This window comes from Triturus cristatus, chromosome 5_2 (assembly GCF_964204655.1).
Source record: "Triturus cristatus chromosome 5_2, aTriCri1.1, whole genome shotgun sequence".
NCBI classification, from domain to species: Eukaryota; Metazoa; Chordata; class Amphibia; order Caudata; family Salamandridae; genus Triturus; species Triturus cristatus.
In genome coordinates, this window is record NC_140588.1 from 278385115 (window position 1) to 278405578 (window position 20464).

The 20464-nt window shown below is 46.2% G+C and overlaps 1 long non-coding RNA gene across 1 annotated transcript; it reads left to right on the top strand.

Annotated features, from left to right (window-relative positions):
• The first annotated feature begins 4561 nt into the window (after positions 1-4561).
• On the top strand, positions 4562-20219 carry LOC146822878 (uncharacterized). The gene is made up of 4 exons (XR_014961851.1): positions 4562-4739; positions 4825-4887; positions 12255-12407; positions 19329-20219. It is a non-coding gene; the product is annotated as an uncharacterized LOC146822878 (long non-coding RNA).
• Positions 20220-20464: the final 245 nt, after the last annotated feature.

Genomic DNA, 20464 nt, shown 5'->3' on the forward strand with positions numbered 1-20464 from the left:
TACCAGAGTTACCCTGTTATATTATTCATAGCACCCATTGACATTGTATTAGCTACCCCAGGGTTGCAAAAGACTAGTACAGCCATATGCACATCAGTCTAGACCATGTCCAGACCAGGTTTTGTCTGAACCGGAACAAATGCAACCTAGGACTGGTGTTGTCCTTGTTGGGTCTCTTCAGCCAAGTAGAACTAATCCATTGCTTTTCACACACCATGCCACCTCGGTTTGGACCCAGCCATATATAAATCTGTCTTCACCCTGCTCCTTATTGAAACAGTTCAGCCAAAATGACAGGCCAGGTAAACATCTGTTATTCCGGGCCCAAAATACCCTTGTGTGAATGTACACTTTTCAAATACATATGTTATATTAACTTATGTTACTTCAGTTTGGACCTAGCCATATGCAAATCAGTCTTGATCATGCTCCTCATGGCAACAGTCTAGCCTTAAATGACAGGTCCGGTCCTCCCTTAACTGGAACACAAGCAACCTAGGACCGGTTTCACCCTAGTTAGGGCTCTTCAGCCAGTTACAGCTTGGTTTCACCGGCGCAGTGAGCCTAGGCCCTTTGTCTGGGCAAATTCAGCACACATAGGGTGTCAAACATAAAAACAACCAGGTGATAGATGGAATGCTCACATTAATCTCAGGCACTGCAATCATTTGGGTTGCATACCAATCTATTGTTTGTTGCCCACCATGCCACCTTAGTTTGGATCCAGCCATGTGCAATCAGTCTTGACCCTGCTTCTCATGGGTACAGTCTAGCCCGAACTGGTAGGCCAGGTCCTCCCTGAACTGGAAGAAAAGCAACCTAGGACCTGTCTAGCTCTAGTTAGGGCTCTTCAGCCAGGTAGAGCTTGGTTCTAGTGACACAGTGTGCCCGGGACTCACATCTGTGCATACCCGGGCACTTAAGCAATCAAATGGAAAACCAACAAGGTGATGGATGGAATGCTCGAATTAATCTCAGCCACTGCCAATCACTCGGGCTTAATCCCGATCCCTCGTTTTTCATCCACCAAGCTACCTCAGTTTGGACCCAACCATATGAAAATCAGTCTGGATCCTGCTCCTCGTAGGAGCAGTCAAGCCCAAAAAGCCAGGTCAGGTCCTCCCTGAACCAGAATACAAGCAACCTAGTACCGGTTTTATCATATTTAGGGCTCTTCAGCAAGGGCTGGTTCCAGTGGCCCATTGAGTCCAAGATCCACTTCTGAGCATACCCATCACACTTAGGGCGTCAAATGCAAAACAGCAAGGTGATGGATGGAATGCTCAAATTATTCTAAGCCACTGCAATCGCTCAAGTCACATAACAATTCATTGTTTTTCACCCACCATACCACCTCAGTTTGGACCCTGCCATATGTAAATCAGTCTTGACTCTGCTCCTCATGGGCATAGGCCACCCCGAACTACCAGGCCAGGTCCTGCATTAACCTGAATGCAAGCAAGTTAGCACCCATCTTACCCCAATTAGGGCTCTTCAGCCTGGTGTAGCTTGGTTCCAGTGGCACAGTGAGCTCTGGACTCACACCTGGATAAACCCGGTGCACTTCGGGCATCAATTGCAAAAACAACAGGGTTATTGATGGAATGCTTGAATTAATCTCAGACACTAGCAATCGCTAGGGCCATATCCCAATTCATCGTTTTTTTCGCCCACCATGCCACCTTAATTTAAACCAAGCCATATACAAATCAGTTTTGATCTTGCTTTTCATGGGAACAGTTGTTAAGCCCGAAATGCCAGTCCAGGTAAACTTTTGTTACTCAGCGCCAAGATACCCTAGGGTGAAGGTACGCTTTACAAATACACAATACATGGGAAGTTATGTTACCTCAGTTTAGACCCAGCCATATGCAAATCAGGCTTGATCCTGCTCCTCATGGGAACAGTGCACCCCGAAATGCCAGGCCAGGCCCTCCCTGAACTGGAATACAAGCAGCCGAGAACTGGATTCAACCAAGTTAGGGCTCTTCAGTCAGGTTTAGTTTTGTTTTAGTGGTACAATGATCCCAGGACCCTCTTCTGGGCATGCCCAGTATAGTTAGGGCATCAAATGCAAAAGCAACAAAGTGCTAGATAGAATGCTCAAATTAATCACAGTTACTGCAATTGCTTGGACCACAAACTAGGGGTGGGCAGCAACCTCCGCTCTGCTGGTGGAGTTTGCAGAGCTTTTCCACTCTGCACTCCACTTGGAGTGCGAAGTTCAGCAAAAGATCTCCGCCTACTGCCGGCAGAGCAAAGTCTACCGTAGCACTTGCGAGTCTCTGCTCATCCTTACTGTAAACTAGAAAATGAACTGGACTCACCCATCTCTGCATGTGGGGGGAGGAGCCCTCACACCTTGCCAGTGCCCCCTGTGTGCTTCTCCAGTGGTCCACGCTGGAAGAGCACCATTTTGGATCCTTCCTCATTGGCACAAGTCAGCAGCAACGGGAGCGGCGTATGTCCTGGAAGACAGTAGAGAGCAAGAGCGGCAGAGACTGTGAGGTGAGTGGCAGTGGGGGATGGGAATGGTCACAAGCCTCTCAGGGTGGTGCTGTTAGATCCTCTAAGGGGTGGGCAGGGCCTACTGAGAGCCCGAATGCTCTCCCGGACTGTTGGCACGGGGCAGGTCTGGGAGCCTGGGGCGGTGGAGGACCTGCAGGTCACCTTGGAGTGTGCTTCTTTCAGCCCACTCCCCCACCCCTGGTGCTGTTAGTTGTCTCTTGGTGTGCCCCCTCCATCCATCACCACCCATACATCACCCCCCACCCATCACACGAGTATCCTCTGGGCTCTGAACTGGATGCCACTCCAGGGAGGGTGAACCTTCAGAGCCCCCGGCCTCAAGACTGAGGCTCCAAAAAGTAAAACTAGTTACCCGATAAGTGCAGATCCTGTCAGATGGCTAAGTGCCATAAAAAGGATTTGTCTGGAGTACACCAGTGTATGCAATCTGAGCTTTACGGAACTCTGCCCACTCACGGAGCTCTGTGGAATTGTGCAGTTTTTATAGAACTATCAGGAAGTCCACCGAGTGAAACTCTGCGAGCTCTGCCCAGACCTACCACATACAAATGTATTGTCTTTTCCCACAATACTACCTCAGTTTAGACCTAGCCATATGCAAACCTGTCTATGGCTCTCCCTGTTATAAAAAAGATGAAAAATGCTTCAGAATAAAACACCTATAAACATGTTTCTAATTCTTATTATAACGAATATACCAATTAGTGTGTTGATACCTTTATAAATCCCCTCTTCTGGATTAGACTAGAAATACCAAAGATCAACTGGAAGTACCACATATCTATGGGGTGAGAGAAGAAAGACTGGTGTGTAGGAATCAATGTAACTGACGTACTTTCTGAGTTATTTAGTATACATCACAATGGCATACCTCTTGCATTTGTTATGCCTTCACAACACAGGCTTACACTACATGCCTAAAAAGTAGATGATATAGAGAAAACAATAGATTATATCGATTCAGTGCATTACTTGATGCGCCCTAATTTACAGCCATCAGGAGAGGCAAAAAACAGAAGAAGAAAAAAAGGTTTAGCCTCAATATCCAGGAGGATATGCTTCGATTTCCATGTGGTAATATGCAAAAACACAGTCTTTAAAGTTCAGAAATAATGTTTGTATATTTCTGTTGCTTACAGATAAGTAAACGACAAGTTTCCTTCCGGACCCGCAACAGTGTTGTAGTAGCAGATAAGTATTTTTTCTTAAACAGTTTTTGATCATGTATACAAAGCGCACTAGCTCGTTACCCAGACAAGGCCAGAGGTGACTTTAATGCTTTCTTTGTTCTCTCTTTTCTTTCCAGGAGTGTTAGCGAGGATTTTCCCAGATTGAAAATAAAGAGCAAGGAGTATTCACTCAGAGGAAGAGGCCACCAAAGCACCAAGAAGGAATTTAGCCCGAAGGGAGGAGCTGACGGAGGACGCTGTGATCCATGGGGGGGAAAATTAGAAGTCAAGGTAAGTGATGCAATGGCAGAAAGCTGCAAAACCATAAAGACTATAACGGCAAGCAACTTCCTGCCAGATAGCATATGCTTTTGCCACTGTTGCTCCATCCCCCCTGCACGTGGGTGATGGCTCAGGAAGCAGGCAGTAATTTGAAAAGAGGAGCACTCCTTAGACTAAACTCCTGTATACTTTTTGTGTTTTTTTGGGAATTTATTTTAGAAAAAACGGCGTGCTGCAATGGTTGACATGCTGTCTAAGACAGGTCATAAATCAAATCAAATTATGTCAAGTATTTCAACTTGACCGTTGCACACTGTATCCTGTGGCTATTGCTATAACATTTTTATATCATGAGCTGACAATTCGACAAAATAAACTCTAAGCATTAATCAAAAAATTCATGAAATAAATTTTGTACAAGGCTAAGATGGCCCCCATGTAAGGAGTCTTGAGTAATTGTTTGTCCTCTGTAGTTCTCGATTTGAGTTTCTTTAACTAGAGTTTGGAAGTGTACCATTTCAAGATGGCTCCCATCACAGAGTGGTTCTAGTTTTAAATAGTCCTTTCTCTTTTTCGAGCACGCCACGTTTAGTATTTTTAAACATGCTGTTATCGGCGTGTTGTGGAAGATTCAATTCAGGAGATAAAACATGTTGAGATGAGATGGTTCCACGGCGTGTTTAAGAAAAAATCCTTTTGAACGACGTTGGGCTTACACGGATAGAATTGGAATATAAGTCCTGTTGGTCGGATACAAAGGTAAAACAGTGATATGCTCATGTGATAATGTTTTTTGATGTAGGTTCGCGTTTAGGTAGTTACGGCATTTTTTTATTTTTTCTAGGAGTTTAAGTCGAGGCAATAGGGTGGAGTTCCATAAGTCAGCCGGATATAAATAAGAAGTTTGGTGAGACGAGTTTTGGTGTTTATTCATGTCTTTTTGATTCGTTATCACTACGATAGGTGTTATTCGGGTTCTTGGATATTATTAGGTTTTTAATCACACTCATAGGTACTGGGTGATAATGTGGTTAAGAGGTCGGTATTTTCCATGTTTCACTTTTCCTGAGCACACAAGCGTTTTCTTGGCTTCACTTTACCACGGCAATCTGACTCTTTTTTGACTTTATTTATTTTTTCTCAAACAACCAGTTATAATTGTGAATAACGGAGACGGTTTAAGGAAAATATTTTGTACTGTTGTGAACCATTTGATGCACAATCAATCATAAATATTGAAATGTTAATTTGTCATTATGTTCCCCTGCGCATTACATGAAAGGATTGTATTAAAATTGCGTTGTTTGTATGATTTGCAGATTTTCAGAACCCTGAGGAAGAGCCAATGGGGCCCGAAATGCATTGGGCACATTAAATATAAAGGCATCACAAAGAAACGGAATTTATGGACATTACACATTGTCTACAAAGAAATTATGCTACAAGAGAATATTTTTTGTGAATACAATGGATTAAAATCACCTATCAGGAAGCAGGCAGGCCTGACAAAACATAGGACCAGTTTTACCCTAGCTAGAGCTCTTCAGCCCGGTATAGCTTAGTTCCAGTGGAACGATCAACCTGGAAACCACATCTGGGCATACCCAACGCACTTAAGACATTGAATGCAAAAACAACATAGTAATGGATAGAATGCTCAAATTAATCTCAGCTGCTGGCAATCAGTCAGGCCGAATCCCGATCCATCATTTTTCACCCACAATGCCACCTCAGTTTGGTCCCAATCATATGCAAGTCAGTCTTGACCCTGCTCTTCATGAGAACAGTCCAGCCTGAAATGCCAGGCCAGGTCCTCCCAGAACCAAAACACAAGCAACCAAGGACTTGTTTCACCCTAGTTAGGGTTCTTCAGCCAGGTATGGCTTGGTTCCAGTGACAGAGTGAGCCCAAGACCCATATCCAGGCATACCCAGTGCACTTACGGCATCAAATGCAAAAACAACAAGGCGATGGATGGTATGCTCTATTTAATCTCAGTCACAGGCAATCGTTCAGGCTGTATCCCAATCTATCATTTTTTGCCCACCACACTACCTCAGTTTGGACTGGCCGTATACAAATCAGTCTCGACCCTGCTCCGCATGGAAACATTCCAGGCCAGACTTAGATGAGCATACATTTGGACATTTGACACCATTTTACCATGTTGCCCCGAAACCGGTCCCAGGATGCTTGTTTCCGGTTCAGGGAAGACCTGGCTTGGCAGTTTGTGCTGGACTGTTCCCAGGGTCAAGACTGATTTGCATATAGCTGTGTCTGGACTGAGGTGGCGAAGTGAGCTAAAGAATGATGATGGATTCAACCCAGATCTGTGACTGGGGTGAGTGTCTGAAAAGTTTCAGCGCTCCATGCATCATCTTCTTGTGTTTGCTTTGATCACCCTAACTTGGCAGGGTATGCCCAGACGTGGGTCCCTTGTTCACTTTGTCACTGGATGCAAGCTAGCCTGGCTGATGAAGTGTGTTACCCAGAAACCGGTCCCAGGATGCTTGTTACCTGTTCAGGGTAGACCTAGCTTGGCAGTTCGGGCTGGACTGTTTCCATGAGGCACAGAGTCAAGACTGATTAGCATATAGCTGGGTCTGAACTTCGGTGGCAAAGTGAGCTACAGAATTATGATGGATTCAACCCAGATCTGTGACTGGGGTGAGTGTCTGAAAAGTTTCAGCGCTCCATGCATCATCTTCTTGTGTTTGCTTTGATCACCCTAACTTGGCAGGGTATGCCCAGACGTGGGTCCCTTGCTCACTTTTCCACTTGATTCAAGCTAGCCTGGCTGATGAAGGATGTTACGCAGAAACTGGTCTCAGGGTGCTTGTTTCCGGTTCAGGGAAGACCTGGTTTGGTAGTTTGGGCTGGACTGTTCCCAGGAGGCAAAGGGTCAATACTAATTTGCATATAGCTGGGTCTAAACTGAGGTGGCAAAGTGAGCTAAAGAATGATGATGGATTCAACCCAGATCTGTGACCGGGGGTGAGTGTCTGAAAAGTTTCAGCGCTCCATCCATCATCATCTTGTGTTTGCTTTGTTTGCCCTAACTTGGTAGGGTATGCCCAGACGTGGGTCCCTTGCTCACTTTGCCACTTGATTTAAGCTAGCCTGGCTGATGAAGGATGTTACTCAGAAACCGGTCTCAGGATGCTTGTTTCCGGTTCAGGGAAGACCTGGCTTGGCAGTTTGGGCTGGACTATTCCCATGAAGCACAGGGTCAAGACTGATTTGCATATAGCTGGGTCTGAACTGAGGTGACGAAGTGAGCTAAAGAATGATGATGGATTCAACCCAGATCTGTGACTGGGGGTGAGTGTCTGAAAAGTTTAAGCGTTCTGTCCATCATCTCCTTGTGTTTGCTTTGTTCGCCCTAAGTTGGCAGGGTATGCCCAGATGTGGGTCCCTTGTTCACTTTGTCACTGGATTCAAGCTAGCCTGGCTGATGAAGTGTGTTACCCGGAAACCGGTCCCAGGATGCTTGTTACCTGTTCAGGGTAGACCTAGCTTGGCAGTTCGGGCTGGACTGTTTCCATGAGGCACAGAGTCAAGACTGATTAGCATATAGCTGGGTCTGAACTTCGGTGGCAAAGTGAGCTACAGAATTATGATGGATTCAACCCAGATCTGTGACTGGGGTGAGTGTCTGAAAAGTTTCAGCGCTCCATCCATCATCTTCTTGTGTTTGCTTTGTTCACCCTAACTTGGCAGGGTATGCCCAGACGTGGGTCCCTTGCTCACTTTTCCACTTGATTCAAGCTAGCCTGGCTGATGAAGGATGTTACCCAGAAACTGGTCTCAGGGTGCTTGTTTCCGGTTCAGGGAAGACCTGGCTTGGTAGTTTTGGCTGGACTGTTCCCATGAGGCAAAGGGTCAATACTGATTTGCATATAGCTGGGTCTAAACTGAGGTGGCAAAGTGAGCTAAAGAATGATGATGGATTCAACCCAGATCTATGACTGGGGGTGAGTGTCTGAAAAGTTTCAGCGCTCCATCCATCATCTTCTGGTGTTTACTTTGTTTGCCCTAACTTGGCAGGGTATGCCCAGACTTGGGTCCCTTGCTCACTTTGCCACTTGATTCAAGCTAGCGTGGCTGATGAAGGATGTTACCCAGAAACCGGTCACAGGGTGCTTGTTTCCGGTTCAGGGAAGACCTGGCTTGGCAGTTTGGGCTGGACTATTCCCATGAAGCACAGGGTCAAGACTGATTTGCATATAGCTGGGTCTGAACTGAGGTGACGAAGTGAGCTAAAGAATGATGATGGATTCAACCCAGATCTGTGACTGGGGGTGAGTGTCTGAAAAGTTTAAGCGTTCTGTCCATCATCTCCTTGTGTTTGCTTTGTTCGCCCTAAGTTGGCAGGGTTTGCCCAGATGTGGGTCCCTTGTTCACTTTGTCACTGGATTCAAGCTAGCCTGGCTGATGAAGTGTGTTACCCAGAAACCGGTCCCAGGAGGCTTCTTACCTGTTCAGGGTAGACCTAGTTTGGCAGTTGGGGCTGGACTATTCCCATGAAGCACAGGGTCAAGACTGATTTGCATATAGCTGGGTCTGAACTAAGGTGACGAAGTGAGCTAAAGAATGATGATGGATTCAACCCAGATCTGTGACTGGGGGTGAGTGTCTGAAAAGTTTAAGCGTTCTGTCCATCATCTCCTTGTGTTTGCTTTGTTCGCCCTAAGTTGGCAGGGTATGCCCAGATGTGGGTCCCTTGTTCACTTTGTCACTGGATTCAAGCTAGCCTGGCTGATGAAGTGTGTTACCCAGAAACTGGTCCCAGGATGCTTGTTACCTGTTCAGGGTAGACCTAGCTTGGCAGTTCGGGCTGGACTGTTTCCATGAGGCACAGAGTCAAGACTGATTAGCATATAGCTGGGTCTGAACTTCGGTGGCAAAGTGAGCTACAGAATTATGATGGATTCAACCCAGATCTGTGACTGGGGTGAGTGTCTGAAAAGTTTCAGCGCTCCATCCAACATCTTCTTGTGTTTGCTTTGTTCACCCTAACTTGGCAGGGTATGCCCAGACATGGGTCCCTTGCTCACTTTTCCACTTGATTCAAGCTAGCCTGGCTGATGAAGGATGTTACCCAGAAACTGGTCTCAGGGTGCTTGTTTCCGGTTCAGGGAAGACCTGGCTTGGTAGTTTGGGCTGGACTGTTCCCATGAGGAAAATGGTCAATACTTATTTGCATATAGCTGTGTCTAAACTGAGGTGGCAAATTGAGCTAAAGAATGATGATGGATTCAACCCAGATCTGTGACTGGGGGTGAGTGTCTGAAATGTTTCAGCGCTCCATCCATCATCTTCTTGTGTTTGCTTTGTTTGCCCTAACTTGGCAGGGTATGCCCAGACGTGGGTCCCTTGCTCACTTTGCCACTTGATTTAAGCTAGCCTGGCTGATGAAGGATGTTACCCACAAACCGGTCTCAGGATGCTTGTTTCCGGTTCAGGGAAGACCTGGATTGGCAGTTTGGGCTGGACTATTCCCATGAAGCACAGGGTCAAGACTGATTTGCATATAGCTGGGTCTGAACTGAGGTGACGAAGTGAGCTAAAGAATGATGATGGATTCAACCCAGATCTGTGACTGGGGGTGAGTGTCTGAAAAGTTTAAGCGTTCTGTCCATCATCTCCTTGTGTTTGCTTTGTTCGCCCTAAGTTGGCAGGGTATGCCCAGATGTGGGTCCCTTGTTCACTTTGTCACTGGATTCAAGCTAGCCTGGCTGATGAAGTGTGTTACCCAGAAACTGGTCCCAGGATGCTTGTTACCTGTTCAGGGTAGACGTAGCTTGGCAGTTCGGGCTGGACTGTTTCCATGAGGCACAGAGGCAAGACTGATTAGCATATAGCTGGGTCTGAACTTCGGTGGCAAAGTGAGCTACAGAATTATGATGGATTCATTCCAGATCTGTGACTGGGGTGAGTGTCTGAAAAGTTTCAGTGCTCCATCCATCATCTTCTTGTGTTTGCTTTGTTCACCATAACTTGGCAGGGTATGCCCAGACGTGGGTCCCTTGCTCACTTTTCCACTTGATTCAAGCTAGCCTGGCTGATGAAGGATGTTACCCAGAAACTGGTCTCAGGGTGCTTGTTTCCGGTTCAGGGAAGACCTGGCTTGGTAGTTTGGGCTGGACTGTTCGCATGAGGCAAAGGGTCAATACTGATTTGCATATAGCTGGGTCTAAACTGCGGTGCTAAAGTGAGCTAAAGAATGATGATGGATTCAACCCAGATCTGTGACTGGGGGTGAGTGTCTGAAAAGTTTCAGCGCTCCATCCATCATCTTCTCTTGTTTACTTTGTTTGCCCTACCTTGGCAGGGTATGCCCAGACTTGGGTCCCTTGCTCACTTTGCCACTTGATTCAAGCTAGCCTGGCTGATGAAGGATGTTACCCAGAAACCGGTCTCAGGGTGCTTGTTTCCTGTTCAGGGAAGACCTGGCTTGGCAGTTTGGGCTGGACTATTCCCATGAAGCACAGGGTCAAGACTGATTTGCATATAGCTGGGTCTGAACTGAGGTGACAAAGTGAGCTAAAGAATGATGATGGATTCAACCCAGATCTGTGACTGGGGGTGAGTGTCTGAAAAGTTTAAGCGTTCTGTCCATCATCTCCTTGTGTTTGCTTTGTTCGCCCTAAGATGGCAGGGTATGCCCAGATGTGGGTCCCTTGTTCACTTTGTCACTGGATTCAAGCTAGCCTGGCTGATGAAGTGTGTTACCCAGAAACCGGTCCCAGGATGCTTGTTACCTGTTCAGGGTAGACCTAGCTTGGCAGTTCGGGCTGGGCTGTTTCCATGAGGCACAGAGTCAAGACTGATTAGTATAAAGCTGGGTCTGAACTTCGGTGGCAAAGTGAGCTACAGAATTATGTTGGATTCAACCCAGATCTGTGACTGGGGGTGAGTGTCTGAAAAGTTTCAACGCTCCGTCCATCATCCCCTTGTGTTTTCTTCGTTCGCCCTAAGTTGGCAGGGTATGCCCAGGCGTGTGTCCCTTGCTCACTTTGCCACTGGATTCAAGCTAGCTGGCTGATGATGAGTGTTACCCAGAAAATGGTCCCAGGATTAAGGGTGGGCGTAGTTCGCGAAGTAGCACTTCGCGAAGCTACGCAAAGTGCAGTTCGCACTACGCGAGCTTCGCGTAGCACTTCGAGAACTGCGTAGTAACATGTTTGCACTGTGCAAGATGTTGTTTTCAATGATTGCACAGTGCGGACAAGCAACCGGCACTGTGCAATCATTGAAAATGGCATCTTGCACAGTGCGAGCTGTAGTTTTCTGCTGCTCGAGGAGATTTTTACTCGAGCGGCAGCTTTCTCAACGCGAACTGGTAGTTTCTCATCGCGAGCGGTCGCGAGCATGCGCGACCCCTCGCAATGAGAAACCTGACCTCCTCGCGTTGGGAATCTCGCCGGGAGGTTTATTTTCCTTGTTCGCGATCGCCAACTTGATGTTGCTGATCGCGAACAAGGAAAAAGTCTCGCCGGGATGTCATTTTGCTTGCTCGCGATCGCCAACTTGACGTTGAGGACCGCGAGCAAGCAAAAAATGACCGCAGCACTACGCAAGACTACGCTACGCATGTTCGCACTGTGCTACGTGCAATTCGCGTAGTGCGAAGTAGCGCGAACTTCGCAAACTTCGCGAGCGTAGCGTAGTGCTTTGCCCAGGCCTACCCAGGATGCTTGTTTTCAGTTCAGGAAAGACCTGGCTTGGCAGTTCGGGCTGGACTGTTCCCATGAGGCACAGTGTCAAGACTGATTTGCATATAGCTGGGTCTGAATTGAGGTGGCAAAGTGAGCTAAAGAATGATGATGGATTCAACCCAGATCTGTGACTAGGGGTGAGTGTCTGAAAGGTTTCAGCGCTCCGTCCATCATCTCCTTGTGTTTACCATTTTAAGACACTTCATGATTTTTAAGAATTCAAAGGAACAATAGGGATATCAATATAAAGTAGGGTGCACAGAGAAATTGTAACTGATTTTAGGGTACTGATAATTTCTGACCAATTGCCTAGGCTGGTCTGCCACACAAATTAGTGCTGATGGCTGGGCCAAATACCACCGCTGCAAATTTTCTGTTGCTTACAGATAAGTAAACAACAAGTTTCCTTCCCGACCCACAACAGTGTTGTAGTAGCAGATAAGTATTTTTTCTTAAACAGTTTTTGATCATGTATACAAAGCGCACTAGCTGGTTACCCAGACAAGGCCAGAGGTGACTTTAATGCTTTGTTTGTTTTCTTTTTTCTTTCCAGGAGTGTTAGTGAGGATTTATCCAGATTGAAAATGAAGAGCAAGGAGTATTCACTCAGAGGAAGAGGCCACCAAAGCACCAAGAAGGAATTTAGCCCGAAGAGAGGAGCTGACGGAGGACGCTGTGATCCATGAGGGGAAAATTGGAAGTCAAGGTAAGTGATGCAATGGCAGAAAGCTGGAAAACCATACAGACTATAACGGCAAGCAACTTCCTACTAGATAGCATGTGCTTTTGCCACTGCCTACTCCATCCCCCCTGCACGTGGGTGATGGCTGAGGAAGCAGGCAGGCCTGACACAACATAGGACCAGTTTTACCCTAGCTAGAGCCCTTCAGCCTGGTATAGCTTAGTTCCAGTGGAACAATCAACCTGGAAACCACATCTGGGCATACCCAACGCACTTAGGACATTAAATGCAAAAACAACAAAGTAATGGATAGAATGCTCAAATTAATCTCAGCTGCTGGCAATCAGTCAGGCCGAATCCCGATCCATCATTTTTCACCCACAATGCCACCTCAGTTTGGTTCCAATCATATGCAAGTCAGTCTTGACCCTGCTCCTCATGAGAACAGTCCAGCCTGAAATGGCAGGCCAGGTCCTCCCAGAACCAAAACACAAGCAACCAAGGACTTGTTTCACTCTAGTTACGGTTCTTCTGCCAGGTATAGCTTGGTTCCAGTGACAGAGTGAGCCCAAGACCCATATCCAGGCATACCCAGTGCACTTACGGCATCAAATGCAAAAACAACAAGGCGATGGATGGTATGCTCTAATTAATCTCAGTCACTGGCAATCGCTCAGGATGTATCCCAATCTATCATTTTTTGCCCACCACGCTTCCTCAGTTTGGACTGGCCGTATACAAATCAGCCTCGACCCTGCTCCACATGGAAACAGTCCAGCCCAGACTTAGATGAGCATACATTTGGACATTTGACACCATCTTACCATGTTGCCCAGAAACTGGTCCCATGATGCTTGTTTCCGATTCAGGGAAGACCTGGCTTGGCAGTTCATGCTGGACTGTTCCCATGAGGCACAGGGTCAAGACTGATTTGCATATAGCTGTGTCTGGACTGAGGTGGCGAAGTGAGCTAAAGAATGATGATGGATTCAACCCAGATCTGTGACTGGGGGTGAGTGTCTGAAAAGTTTCAGCGCTCCGTCCATCATCTCCTTGTGTTTGCTTTATTCGCCCTAAGTAGGCAGGGTATGCCCAGACGTGGGTCCCTTGCTCACTTTTCCACTTGATTCAAGCTAGCCTGGCTGATGAAGGATGTTACCCAGAAACTGGTCTCAGGGTGCTTGTTTCCGGTTCAGGGAAGACCTGGCTTGGTAGTTTGGGCTGGACTGTTCCCATGAGGCAAAGGGTCAATACTGATTTTCATATAGCTGGGTCTAAACTGAGGTGGCAAAGTGAGCTAAAGAATAATGATGGATTCAACCCAGATCTGTGACTGGGGGTGAGTGTCTGAAAAGTTTCAGCGCTCCATCCATCATCTTCTTGTGTTTGCTTTGTTTGCCCTAACTTGGCAGGGGATGCCCAGACGTGGGTCCCTTGCTCACTTTGCCACTTGATTCAAGCTAGCATGGCTGATGAAGGATGTTACCCAGAAACCGGTCTCAGGATGCTTGTTTCCGGTTCAGGGAAGATGTGGCTTGGCAGTTTGGGCTGGACTATTTCCATGAAGCACAGGGTCAAGACTGATTTGCATATAGCTGGGTCTGAACTGAGGTGACGAAGTGAGCTAAAGAATGATGATGGATTCAACCCAGATCTGTGACTGGGGGTGAGTGTCTGAAAAGTTTAAGCGTTCTGTCCATCATCTCCTTGTGTTTGCTTTGTTCGCCCTAAGTTGGCAGGGTATGCCCAGATGTGGGTCCCTTGTTCACTTTGTCAATGGATTCAAGCTAGCCTGGCTGATGAAGGATGTTATCCAGACACTGGTCTCAGGATGCTTGTTTCCGGTTCAGGGAAGACCTGGCTTGGCAGTTTGGGCTGGACTATTCCCATGAAGCACAGAGTCAAGACTGATTAGCATATAGCTGGGTCTGAACTTTGGTGGCAATTTGAGCTACAGAATTATGATGCATTCAACCCAGATCTGTGACTGGGGGTGAGTGTCTGAAAAGTTTCAACGCTCCGTCCATCATCCCCTTGTGTTTTCTTAGTTCGCCCTAAGTTGGCAGGGTATGCCCAGACGTGGGGCCCTTGCTCACTTTGCCACTGGATGCACGCTAGCCTGGCTGATGATGAGTTTTACCCAGAAAATGGTCCCAGGATGCTTGTTTCCGGTTCAGGGAAGACCTGGTTGGGCAGTTTGGGCTGGACTGTTCCCATGAGGCACAGGGTCAATACTGATTTGCATATAGCTGGGTCTGATCTGAGGTGGCAAAGTGAGGTAAAGAATGATGATGGATTCAACCCAGATCTGTGACTGGGGGTCAGTGTATGAAAGGTTTCAGCGCTCCGTCCATCCTCTCCTTGTGTTTACCATTTTAAGACACTTTATTATTTTTAAGAATTCAAAGGAACAATAGGGATATCAATATAAAGTAGGGCGCACAGAGAAATTGTAACTGATTTTAGGGTACTGATAAATTCTGATCAATTGCCTAGGCTGGTGTGCCACACAAATTAGTGCTGATGGCTGGGCCAAATACCACCGCTGCAAACACAGTTGAAGGAAACACACCAGACTGTTTACCAAGGCAATCGTGATTGTGTTTTGTACTCATGAATGTGTGTCTAGAATATTATATTTCCAGAGTGGCTGCTGTAGTTTATGTGCCCACATCTAAGAAATTAATGATGCTAGGCTTTCTGTGGAAGTGTCAAAAGCCTTTCCACCTTTCCGTCCAACACTGAACCCACAACATTGAATCACTGTCTAAGCCTCATTTTCTGCCTGTAATTCTAGTATAGATCCTTTTAACAGGTACCATATTCCTAAACCCCCTCACTGTTGTTATATGTTTCAGCTGCATGCTGGTAATCAATCCCATGTTCTGTCCTTCTACGGTGCATTTTTGCCTTGGGTCATCTTAGCTCTAGGTCTAAGGTCAGATCATATCCAGTAAACAACTGTTTCCGGTCAACATCTGAGACATACTGAGTAAATCCATCTTTAGAAGTTAGAAGTTTTCAGAAATCTTGCATGGCTGTTAATGTCAAGGTCTAGCGTGCCTATAATGAAGATCTGTAAAACAGTGGCACAATGAGAGCAAAAAACATAGAAGAGCCTTCTAGGGTCAGGCCCCAGGAAGACATGCTGCCACCTGCCGGGGAGGAATCTCCAATCCTTGGAGGATGTTACCGCTATCCTCAACAGGCTGCAGTTCAAGACCCTCCTGTGGGTCTTGTCCCAGTTCCTTCCCTTATTCAACTCTTCCTCCTCATCATATGTGGAGGTCTGGTCAGCCTCTGCCCATGCCCTCAAGGCTTTTTGAGCTCTGCCTTTTTAATGATCTTCTTAGCAGGCAACCCCCTCAATGGTCTCAGTTCCTTGAGTCGGGCCATGGTGTGGCTCTCTAGGTTGGCCCGCTAAAACTCCATATTCGCAGGTGAGGTGACAGACAGTCAGGCAAAGTAAGAATTAATTTGAAAAAAGCAAAAAGTCTAATCAGGGAGACATTTCTCGAATTGGTCTTGGTTATGGGATGGTAGTGTGCATCAAATCACTGTATGGCACTGTATTACCACAAGTCGTAACCTCACCGCTGATCACCAATGTTAGAAATTGGGTTGTTGATTTTCTGGGGGGGTGGTCAAGCAGCAAACAGAATGCTAGCCAGGATAAGGCACAAGCCGACCCTAAATTAACCTGTGCTCACCCTCTGGTAGCTTGACAAAGAACAGTCAGTTCCAATTAGTTGAACTTGAGATATTGAATTTTGAAGTTCTCAGGTAAAAATAGCGCCTAGGAAAAGGGAGGGGGCCAAATCACAACCCTGGCGTATGCACCAATGATTGGAAATTATATGGGTTCGTTTTTTTTTACTCTGCATTAAAGCCTGGCAAAATTCTCCTCAAGTAGACACATAATGATGTCTAGCATATTGCAGTGAATCCCCATCCCAGATAGAACATCCCAAAATTTCTACCCGAGAACCAGGTTAAAAGCAGAAGCATGGAGATCGATAAAGGCTACAAATGGGTTACCCCTTCAACATGTAGAGTCTTCCACTTCACCAAAAAAGAAGATGAAGACCTGTTCGATCAAACTGGTCTTGGATCTGAAACCTGCCTGGAAATGGGACAGAATATTTTGTTGATCTAATCCAAACGTCTCTCCAGGACTTGTTTGCAAAAGACCTTTTGCCAGTTGTCCAAGAGGCTAATTGCGCAGCTGTTAGATGGGAGACTTGGGCTTCCCTTCTTAAAAATGTTGACAATCTCTGCCCTTTTCCAAGTAACGGGTATTGTTGCCCTTGCATCTATTGCATTGAAGACTCTATTTTTATTATTATAGGGGATCCATGTATTGGGGTCATATCTAAAAATGTCAGCTGGGATTTTATCTAAACCAAGAGCCTTCTGTTGCTTCAATGACACTACAGCTGAAGCAGTTTCAGCTTAAGTAAAAACTAAAGGAGAGGGGAGTTACGTAGATACATGTGCTGCTCCGAGTGCTTGTGAAGGCCAAGTCAATTTCAGGTGAACAGGAATAAAGAGTCACAAAAAGGGCGAACCAGTCACAGGACAGATTAGATGTCTCCACTGGTTTCCCTAAATGCACGCCATTTTGGCTTACTATGCACCAGAATTTCTTCAGATCATTGTTTGAAGAGTCGTCTAGAAGGTCATCCCATTTGTTGCCTCCCAGGTAACATTAGCTTGCCTTACTTTATGCTGATATTGTGCTCTGTACGCCTTTATTTCTTGGCTTGCTCCATTTTTGATTTCTCTATGAAGGTTCCTCTTTGCCACTCTGCAGTGTGGTGTAATCCACCCATTCGTAGTGGCCTTCGCAGTAGCCCCTGTAACCAATTTCTGAAAGAAGTCAGGATGATGCATTTGATAAAACTTGCATAAACCCTCTTCTAAATGTTGGGACAGAAAGAACATTTGATATTGAGTGGCCATTACAAGCTCACAATTCATGGACAAATGTGAGATCTACCACTTGAAGAGCAGCCTTTGTAAGGTTTCTCTTCACTGGAGAGGTTAATTCAGGGATTCCCACACTAGGTCTTTTTTGTGGCACAAATCCTGAGTAATGCTTTTGGGTAATAAGTGAGGCTCAAGTCATCTACAACAAGGACATGATGGCTCATAGAATACCAAGTCAAGAACTCAGCCAACAGTTGGAGAGAAGGAGATTTTTGACAATTATGAAAGCAGCTGCAGTCTGTACTGGTAACAGCGGTGGGGCTGCATGGGGTGGGATTTCAGGGGACGATGCCAAGGGAAAATTAATTATTTATTTAATTTTCCCTCTGCATCATCCCTCAAAATCCCCCCTTGTGGCCCCACCGTGCCATCGCTGTTACCTGCACGGATCGTGGCTGTACGAAAGATCCAATTGCATATGTTGATAGGTAAGAAGGAAATATATTTTGAAAGGTAAAAAGGTAACCCTTGAATGCCTGGCGATCCTGCTTAGCATTCTACTAGAGGGCAGGAAAGTCTAGTATTCACCCAGGCATGAAACCCACCCGATGGATGCCCAGCTAGAGGCCTAATTGCAGGGATGCAGAAACTCTTGAAACCACTTTTGAATACATGCTCAGTCGCTCAGGTTTTCTGGAAAAGACAACGTTTGTGATTGCCAACGAATTGGTCATCTAGCTTTGATTTGATCTCAGCAATATTCCAACTGACAATAGCTGCGGGGATGGACATCAGACATTCAGAAAGGAGTGCAGCTGTGAGGTGGGACCAATGACCGCTGGGCAAGAGTCAAAAGTTTGGCCATGTCATCAACAACTGACTGGGCTGCGACAAGTGTTAGTCGCACAACATCGGCCATGAATGTAGAAGCCTGATCAGCAATCAGCCTAGGTGCTTTCTGTGGCCAAACTGCAGTGAGGTGCATAGAACAGCTTAGGGAAGCTAACTTTGAGAGCCCCAGCGATGCAGTATCAGCTCCAAGAACCGAGAAGGATGAGGTAACTATAGGGCTGTGATCAGCGTGCAGTCAATCAATTCGATAAAGACTGAAAGGGCTGGAAGGAGACTAGTACTATCCCTTGTAGGAATCAATGTTCTGGTTAGATGGGTGAGAGGCACAAACCTTGGCTGGAAGTGGCGATAAAAAAGCCCAACAGGAGGAGGGAAATCTCAGATCAAAATCCCCTGGAAGGGTGAATTTGGCCAATAACTTCAGGACAGTAGCAGGAGATCTGACGTTAACATTCAAACAGTTGATCAAGAAACTCTGCCACGGGGCCAACCCACCCTACCCTATGGACCATCAAAATATTAGGGACCACTGAATATGGGAAATAAGCGCTGGTGTGCAGTCAATTAAGATGTAGAACCTTGTTCTTAAGATGAGCAGGGTACTGTGTTGTGTGACAAGCGGGGCACATTTGATAATATAACCACATATAGACATGCCTTAGGGGATAGGATGATGGAGGAGGGGTTAGATTCATAGGTAGCTTTGCAGCCCAGTGTCTCAACAGCCCCTTCCCCAATGCCTCCTCTAGACCCACCCAAACAAACGTGTTAATTTCCGGTCAATTTTGTGTAGGCTCAGGCAGTTGGTTGATTGGTCGCCCTGTCTGATAAGCAACTTTGCATCAAACCAGTGTTGCACTCCTTAACAGCAGTGGTATTAGTATGAGAAATGTCCACAAGGCCATGAGTAACAGGTGGAAGCAAATTAGGGGGCTGTGCTAGGAAAGCCAAGTTTAGCTTACATATTTCCACCTAAATTGCATCCAAACATTTATAGAAAGTCTTCAATTTGGCATCCAATGTGGAAAGGAGTTTGTTACACAAATCCCTCATTATGTCACTTAGAATGGCTCCATCACAACCAGTGCAATCTCTGTTGGAGCTGTAGAGGATTAAACTTGATCACTTAGATTTAGTGCACACGTCTGTCCTCTTTTTTTTCAGTGCCTGCTGTTGACTGAAGGACAGAGCAATTTGGTTTATGGCCTTGGGTCCAAAAGCCCTGGAGATGGAGAACTGGACAAAGAAATGGAGGGACCTGCCCCCAAAGAAGTGGTGGAGAATGTGCTTCCCATCTGTGGGTCTACTGCAACAGAGTGAACAGGAAGCATGGGAGAATCTGGGGTTAGATAAACTACGCTCAGCAAGTTCAATTTCCTTGTTTATGACACCTACTGCACACCTGAGAAATCCATCCATATAGGTGCCAGTCTGCTGTTTGGACAGGTTTGCAGTTGGCTTGAACTTTTCCCTTCTAGCTTATTGGAATACAGATGGTCAGTGTTTAGTGTAAATCCAGATGGAATGGCCCAGCCCTGCCTCTTATGGGCAATGATGTGCCCGCTTTTAGCCCGGGCAAGTGACTTGGCATGTCCCATATACTTCCTGCACAATGGGTCAATCGGGCAATCTAAATAGTGCCCACATGGTATCACTGTCAGCTACCCAGCCTCCTGGCATGTGGAAGCCTGGATGATAGAGTCTAGGCTGCTGGCTATGCATAGTATTGTCTGTAATTCATTGAGTCTGGCCTCGGGCTATGGGATCTTGTGTAGTGGGTCCTGCAGAAATTTAAATAGCACACGCTCAGCACTACTGTCAGCTCCCCCCATCTCCTGGTATGTGGGAAAGTGGATGATGGAGTCCAGGCTGAGGGCCATGAGTTTATGTGCAGCGAGACCTCCGGCACTTAAAATAGCACCCGCATGGCACAACTGTCAGCTTCCTCTGCCTTTTTGTATTGTATGTTATTTATGTGACATTTTTGGGAGTGGTTTCTGTGATGACTAAATTCTCAGTTCAGTGTTTCTGATTAAACAGTGCCAGAATTTCAGGATTCATGATTCAACCACATCAAGTTCTTTGTCCTAATAGAGCCTAAGTATATCTCACCATTGCTCGCAAGACACAATCTGACAACTCCACTTCACAATACTCAGCTAGTATTCCTAATTGGTTTTAGGGTGCTTCAACATGCTGGTGTCAATTATTATTTCATTTAACATACTGTCCATATTACATAATGGAGAAGTCATTTTGTGCTTCTTAATCCTTAGGTCTCCCCTCATCCTGTTGGTCCT